This window comes from Strongylocentrotus purpuratus, unplaced genomic scaffold, assembly GCF_000002235.5.
Source record: "Strongylocentrotus purpuratus isolate Spur 01 unplaced genomic scaffold, Spur_5.0 spur5_scaffold_7, whole genome shotgun sequence".
NCBI lineage: Eukaryota > Metazoa > Echinodermata > Echinoidea > Camarodonta > Strongylocentrotidae > Strongylocentrotus > Strongylocentrotus purpuratus.
In genome coordinates this window covers 21,800,413-21,809,155 of record NW_022145613.1, presented here as the reverse complement: position 1 = coordinate 21,809,155, position 8,743 = coordinate 21,800,413, and the positions used below count along the sequence as shown (strand labels likewise).

At 33.8% G+C, this 8,743-nt stretch overlaps 1 long non-coding RNA gene across 1 annotated transcript; it reads left to right on the top strand.

The window, feature by feature from the left end:
• Positions 1 to 3,998: 3,998 nt before the first annotated feature.
• LOC115920044 lies at positions 3,999 to 8,535 on the top strand. Its single transcript, XR_004062137.1, has 2 exons — positions 3,999 to 4,044; positions 8,209 to 8,535. It is a non-coding gene; the product is annotated as an uncharacterized LOC115920044 (long non-coding RNA).
• The last annotated feature ends 208 nt before the right edge of the window (positions 8,536 to 8,743 follow it).

Genomic DNA, 8,743 nt, shown 5'->3' with positions numbered 1-8,743 from the left:
ATATAAATATAAAACTAAAATGAGAACAAATAAATACAAGACAAAAAAGCCCCTGTCAGCCCTAAAATAGCCCCTGTGGACATTTGTTCTCTCAATTAAAAATAGCTCTTATGAAAGAAAGGTATTTGGAAGTTGGTTAGGCTGATGAATTGATACATTTTCAAATAATATTGGTGGTGTTAAAAAAAGACTTCATGGAAAGATCAAGTGAAGTAATTGTATTCCCCATTTATTTTACATTTCAGAGGGTAAGTGCCTAACCCTTCCCTTCTCACCTCCCATATCATATTCTGACTCACTGGATCAATGACACTGGTTGCAGATACCAACACATTATTACATGAGATATGACTTATAAATACATACGTTAAATACTATACTAAGAATAGTAATTTAAAAATCTTTACATTCTGTATTTAAATAGAGAGTTTTAATGTACAGTCTGAAGTACTATGAAAAAGTCATTTATCTGTTGAGATTTGTCAAACCTATGTTCATATTGTAAATAAACCTGACAAAGTCCTGGGGTGGTATCCTAAAGTTGATCTTAGGAGTTGATCTCAAGACCAACTTTATAGACCTCTCTAAGAAGTAAGATCGGCAAAATTGGTATTCTCTATGTTGATCTTAGGCCATTGAATTCTTTTTTTAGGGCCGCATCTTATTTTAAATATTTTGTTTAAATAATTTTTTTCTTCTTCAATGAATAAAAACATGAAAATCATACTGTTAAAATGATCAACTTTTGATTAGAAATAAAGAAAACAAAAATTCTGGTAGCCATCTTGGAAAATAGCCCGAATGTCAGGTAGTATATTCGCAATATTTGCACCTCCTTCCTATTTTTGAAAAAGGCAGGATGCTAAACATTTTTTTTTTTAAATGGCCTTAGGACGATCTTAGCATGAATAATAATTACCGGTAATTAATCTGTGCCATGAAGATGTAATCTAACCAACTTGGTGCGTGGCTTTGGCTACTCGAGTTTGATTGTTCACTATTAAAGTGTGCGTTATCTTGTCTTATGCGCAAGCGTTTGTGTATTATTTTGATGGCTAAGACAGGGTACGGTAGTCTTAAAGGGATTGTTTAACAATGTTAAATCTGAGATGCACATGCAGCCTTACGTGTTATCAGTGTCTGTGATGTGGTTGAAGCCCTAAAACAATTGCGCTTCAAAATGATCAAGAAGTACCTCAAAAAATTTAAAATTTTTGAGTGACCGGTTTTACCATACTCGTTTTCCCTAATAGACTGTAGTGTTATGAAATCGTTTGGGAAAAGCAAAATCTGATTTTGATTTTCAATCATAAATATCTTGATAATCAGACAGGCGATCGGCTTGTAAAAATCATGGGGTTCCTGACTGACCTAAAGGTTTAATATTGCATCATGAGCTAAATCAAGGATTTTTTTAAAGGATCTAAAGACAAAGTTACCGGATCCCTTTAAAGGCCGGCTGTAATAGTTCAGCCAGAAGGGATTAGACCACCCAGCGAGGTCACTGTGACAGGTGGCTATCTCATTAACTCAGCTTTCAATTAATATAACAATCATGGGGGACCAACAGGCACAGTTTTTTATATAGAGGGAGCAAGTAGCTACAAGTAGTACAGTGTGGCTTTAAGTTTAGGAGCATGTTGATCCTAAATGTGGTTACAGAATATGTCTTATCTTAGGACAGGTAATTTACATAAATGTGCATACACTAAAGATCAACTTTTTGGAGTTGATCTTATCTTGAAAAGTTGTAGATCTTAAGATCAAGTTTAAGACTTGCTCTTTAATTGAAATTTTTCCTTACAGAATGTCACCCCTGAAGGCTATGAAGATTAAGAAATCAACTCAATTTTGAGGGATCATACAAAGTAGTGCATTTAAGTAACATAAATTTAATCATGGAAGAAACCCAAATGGCTGATCCTTGTAGCATTTTTCTCAGTAAAAGATTTCCCACCCAGTAAAACTAGTTGTTTTGTCACTATGTTATGGGAGTTTACCATTGTATTTTTCTGGGCCATCCTGTATATTGAAGGTTAACATCATGTTGCCATGTCCACATTGTGAATTTTGCTAATACACTCACATTGTTTAATAAAAGGTTTAGAATTATATGTGAATCAAAATGATTTTAAAACTGAAATAATACTTTTTATTGCAATTCTTATAGATAACTAAATAGAAAGATGAAAGAAAAAAGGGCAAAGGTGAGAAACAGAAAAGCATGCAGTCTTAACATACATGTTAAAGGGATAGTTGAGTTTTGGTATAGAGGGCGCTACACAATTGTTTTTTTGTGAAGAAAATGAAAAACTGAGTGTCAAATTTGAAAGAGCATACAATTTAAATGACAAAATCATTTTTGTTTGGTCAAAATCAGTTCAGATACGGCTGAAATATCCATAAATATAACCATTTTTTATATTTGTGGGGCCTCGAAAATATTAAATAATTCTTAACTAGCCGATGCTTTTAAGCAGTTGCTGATGATCTCTCTATTTAATCATTATTTTAACAAAGCATAACATGCTCAATTGTATTATCAAAATTGGATGAAACCGATGACTTTTTAGAGAACTCTCCCATGTGGTTTAACTGCTCTTTTTAATTGTTAACAGGCTTATTACCAAGTCCTTTGTAATTTTTTGTATACCTCTCGAGCATGGTGCAGTTATTAACTACTAGTTTTTAATGATGCAGGTTTTGGTTACTAAAATTCAGTTTGACCCAAACTGTACTCTCTATACCAAACCCAACTATCCCTTTAACACATAGTACATGCCCAGGGCACATGTCTAGGGGATGTATGAGCTGTAGTTTTGATTGGCTAAAGCTTTGCACCAGAATCTTGTGCAGACAAAGAAGCACCTGTGCCTGTCTAATTTACATATACTTTGCATATAGGAGGGAAAAATAAAGAAATTTCATTGGCTAAGAGTTTTGTCCCAGGATCTATCTATTTGAATATGATGTTTGATTGGCTTTCAGGGGGGTGTTTCATAAAGAATTTATGTCTAGACATAAACCCCAAAGTCTCTCTTAAGTGTCCTACTTATGAGAGACTTTAGTTATGAGAGACTTTTCTGTTTCATAAAGCAAAGTCTACACATAAAAGTCTCTCTTAAGTCAAAAGTCTCTCATAAAGTTATGAGAGACTTTTACCTCTCATAAGTATTCAAAGTCTCCGGTAGCCTATAGAGTTTGATATTCAATCATGGCGGTAGGTTTTTTTGTATTCGAAGAGGAGGAGGAAGTGATGAGAAGAGCATTGAGGCGAGAGAGGGTTTTTAGAGATCGAACCAACCCATTAGACATATATAATGACCGAGAACTCCATAAGAGATACAGATTCACGCGAGACGGTTGCACGAGGATCATAGATTTGCTGCAGGATCCACAGACAAGGAAGAAGTTAACCAAATCTGCGCATGTCTGATAGGCTTGTGATTTGCATATTAGGAGGGTGATTTGCATATTAGGAGGGAAATATGAGGGATCTTTTATTTGCATGATAGATCTGATTTGCTATTTAAGATCCACAAAGAACCAATAGCCTCAGCTTCTTTGATAAGTTTATGTTTTGCATATGCTTTGCATATGAGGAGGGAAAAACAAATGATTTAACTGGCTAAGAGTTTTTGCTTTTGGAGCTACCCATTTGCATCTAAGATTTTATTGGCCATACATTATTGTCTTAGGATCCACAAACAAAGGTAGACATAAAATGTCTGATAAGTTCCTTATTTGCATGTGTAAGTTTATTGGTCCGTTATGGCACTTGGAAATTTGATTGGTTATGGACGAACTTCTAATTAGTATATTTAGTGCCCAGGATCCTTCCAATAGGTATATATAGAGGCTAATTTTACAGTCAGTTATCAATTTTTGAGAGTTCAACATCAGAACATCCTAGCATCAGAGAATCTAACAGAACATCCTAGCATCCAAGCATCTGAGAATCCAACAAAACATTTTAACATCCGAGCATCTGAGAAGATAACAGAACATCCTAGCATCCGAGCATCTGAGAAGCCAACACACTTGGTTAGTATAGTCCTGTGAATATGACCTGTACGAAGAATTCTGGGCTAGTACGTGCCGAAGCAAGTGGCTGAAGTCCAACAGTCCTAATAGGGCGTACGAATACAGAATTCCGGTCATACACAATTGAAATAAAAGACACGGTGCCTAATATAGGAGTATGGTGGTGCGACCGAGCATAGGCTCAACACAAGTAAGTCGCCAATGCTCCCTATAGAACGTCACTAGGACAGGACCTAACAATATGGTAGGGACTAGGGTTAACATAGGGTTAACATAGGGAAAGCATCTAAGTTCATTGCATACAGCATGCACCAGGAGTTAAATAGATCTCTTTGCATTTTTTTCATTTCAATATCTCAAGAAGCATTTCATGGATCCTATTCACATTGAAATTGATAGCCAACAAGCATAAACTACTAAAGTCATTGGTTGGTATGGTTTGATTTATTTATATTTACTCACACTAAATGATATATCAAGTTTATCAATCTCTAAACAAATTAGAGAACTAGTGTGCTTATAAATCGAAAACTGACTTTGAATCTGATCAACTGTTATTATTGCCAAATACCATGGAAATCTGAAATATCTATAGTGATCTACAGTTGGCCAACACTAGATATAAACGGCTACTATACATTCACTTGCCTCTTATAGGTACATGGTGTCATACAGTTGTATCTATTCTGACTGGTTCAAGACTTCTATAAGGTGTACACATTTATTTTACTTTTTTTTTTTTTTTACTATATCTTTCTCCTGAACTAGTATTCAAATTTAGTGTGAATTGTGAAGAAAAACAACAACAAGCATATATAGTTTTTGTTTCAATGTGAATGGAATCGATGAAAAACTTTTTTAGCCATTGAAAATGAAAAGTGAAAAGAATTCTATTGACTGGTGAGACACCCGTGCCCAGAGAACCCATGCCAGATGCAATGAGCTTGTGCAACACACATAAGTCTAATAAAACATTTGTACAAATAAACTTAATCATACAAATAATCTGAAACAAATGAATCCCACGAACTAGGGCTATTCTAAGCTTGTTAAATTGTTTGAAAAGTAATATAAACTGTCTAGGGGGCAAGTCCCCCCAAATAGTTAGAAGTAGTAAATATTCCTTTTGCAAGCCTCGAGTTCAAAAAACATTCTATAAATCAGAGAGCAATGGACTGTAAAGCTGCATGGAAAAACTAATTAACTGCTCTTATTAAAGATAAAGTTGAGTTCTGGTCATGCGATTGCATTGTGAAAGAAACAGTGTTGAATCTATCATAAAAAGTTGATCATGTAGCATATATTAAAGATTGGTGTGGACTGCTCTGGAGTCATCAAAATGATTAGAAATTTGGCCCAGTCTTGGTAACGTAACAAGCACTGTACACAGAAAGATGTATATGGGACTACACAAACATGTGGCATAAAAATCTGGCCTCATCTTAAAGTTGCTCAACTTGTCATATTTAGAATATTAAGGCATTTGAAGAGCCATGCTTTTCAGGGAAGATTTTTTTCTCTGATGTTCTTTTAGATTTGCATTTACAATGACAATGCTAACAAATTAATTTTCACCTCTCCCCAGAACTCGACCTTTTCTTTAAAGTGACTAGGTAGCATTGTTGAAGGTTGATAAAAAAAAACTGTAATTTTTGTATGAAATGTTATTTATTATATTCTACTGTACTAACCCTCTAACATGCAAAATATCCTGGAAAAAAAAATCAATTTGTATCATTAATAATGTCCTGTTTTTACTCAAACTTTCAGATTATCTTTAAAATACAAGTCCTTCCAAAAATAACTGACTTTTAATATAGGAGTAAAATGTGACAAACCATCGAAAAAAGTTTGAGCAAAATCAGATAACTAATAAGAAAGTTATGAATTTTTGAAAAAGTATGTAAAACTATGGAACAATGGAAATCACTACACAAATTGCCAATTCGGTTATCAGTTTGTGAAGTCATGTCCTCACTATTTATTAATTGCTTTATGTAGTTTAATCTCATTAATTTCCCTTTTTATCCCCCAAAACTTGATTTCCCCATGTTATATGATTTATATCATATTGCGTGCATGACATTTCACACAATCTTTTATGAACTTTGAATAATTAATACTACTTTCGTTATTGATTTTTATTTAAATGGTTTATCAAAAGTCAAATTTTTCATGATTTAACTAGAAAAAAAATAGTCTTTATTAGTGCATCCTCACACAAAAATATTGCTATTAATCCAACTTGGATGCTGGAGTGAAGAAATAAGATTCTTAGGGGGAAAAAGGAAATTTATATTATCAATATAAAGATAATAATTAGTGGATAGTGAGGACATGACGTCACAGACTTATGAGTGAGTTGCCAATTTATCTAGTGATTTTCAAAGTTTGTCATGTCATTAAAAATTCAAAACTTTCTTATTAGTTATCCGATTTTGCTCAAACTTTTTATGATTGGTTTGTCCGATTTTTCTGCTTCTATTGAAAGTAAGTTATTTTTGGAGTGGACTTGCCCTTTAATTGTACATCTAGCATTGATTCATCTGAACAATGTTACCAAGTCCCTTTAAGTCTTGCTTTTTGTAATGTTTGTTGAGAAACATTGCATTATAAAATGAAATACACAGCAGTATCTATTTATTTGTAAAAGGGTATTTGAGGCCCCCCCCCCCCCCTAGACAAGTTTTGTAGGGCAATAAAAATTGTTGTGCTTTCAGCAATGCCACTTCATGTCTTTTTTGCTTGAACTCTTGGGTCTATAAGTAATATTCCACTTTTTAGACTTGATTTATCATTTTTCAAAACTGAAATTTACCCCTTTTAATAACTGTAAGTATCAGGAGTCATAAAACAATGTAATACATTTAGATTTAGAAATGAAACGGACAGTGGCAATTTGTCAATAACTCTTTTGAAGTTTTATGGAATATTGTAACATTTAACTAAAGAAATAAGCAATTAAAAAAAGAAAATTAGATCTCTTCGTTTGCATAATTTCCGAGGCGGGTGCTGAATTTTGTGATGATCGGCTCGCATCTTTAGGAGGGGCCCACAGATCACCCCCCCCCCCCCGAAAGCTGAAAACACCCCTATTTCGTAAAGGTTAATATATGAACTTTATATTCGATATGTGTACAAATCATGTAGATATAGCTACGTCACGGCGTACAAATCACCATAGAAAGATGATCCGACTAGAATTTCGAGTAGTTAGCTTAAAGGTGAAGGTCATAGAAGTCATTTCTGAAAAATTTTAATGGTAGAGGAATGTAGTAGATGGAGTGATTTGTATAAGGGGCTTTAATCCTTTAGCAGAAGTCCAGTGCCTCAGTTTGCATGAATTTGTTGAAAAATAAGCATCGCCTCTAACTACAATGTAGGTAAAAATGTCTTATACATGTATACATGTATATTTGAATGGGATCTATTAAATCTATTTTTAATTTCTATTTCAAGACTGTTTTGTCTCGTCGTTCATTGAATAGCTAAACTTGTCTACAGTGTATATCAATTTAGTCTGGTGCTAAGATGCTTAGAAAAGGTAACACTATTGTTGTAAACACACACACAAGTGAGCCCAAATTAAAGGCAAAATCGTCATTTAATATCTGATGTTAATTATTTCAGCACACTGAACGGATTTTGCAAAAAATTAGGAGGGTTGATGAAAAAAAAGGGTTAGGATGGGAGTCTAACAATGGATGATAAACAACAGCAATTGAATATGCCCCAGAAACAGAATTCATGAAAATGACCCCCCCCCCCCCCAAAAAAAAAAAAAAAAAAAAAACTCTTGTGACTTTAAATGTGTGCTCTCTCATGCATAGCCTTTGGACAAGGCCCACATGACAAAGATGCTTTATATTGAGTGAAAGAATAACTGCTGCTGATTGGGAAGACTTATATTTTCAACAACAAAAAATGGTTAAAAAGTTATGCCCTTTTGATTTAGAGGGATTTAGTTTGCTGTTGAATTTATTTACCAGGAAGAGTACCATAAAAACATATATTTTAACTGAAATTCAGATAACATGTCGATATCAATTCTTCTTTTTTTGAGGAGGGGGGGGGGGTTAAATAAAGTTGTTAACATAGTACTTAGGAAATATTGAAATAAGTTATTCTACCATTTCTTACAATATTATTTGTTTTAATATTCAGGACAAGATGGACCCCATCTTGGAAACTACCGAAATTATCCTGAAAGCAATGCTCATCAGAGGAGACTGTTATACAATGGAAGTTGACAAGATCCTAGATGTGGGAACAATTGAGCAAATCAATGTTAAGGCCGAGAGAATTGTTCAACTAACAGAACATATTGAGATGAAACTAAAATATCTGTCAAATGAGGTAAAGGAGTTGAGGGCAGAGATGAAGCAGATGAAGCCACAGAAGTAAAAAAAAAAGAAAATGATTGTATAGTAATAAAAAAAATCTATTAAAGACATAACATAACATTGTAGGCATATAGTTGTAAAAAAAAAATCAAAGTCCAGAAGAAATATGTATATGGATAGCTTAATATTTACTCAAAAACCCTGAAACCAACAAAATTTTGGAATGAAACACTTTAGATAGGTCAAAACAGAGATTCTGAGTATTGATTCTCGTCGTTATATTAAAGGGAAATTACGGTTGTCGTCGTGATATTTGAATTGTGGAAGAAACTGTCTCAGAGTAATTGGGAAAGGTT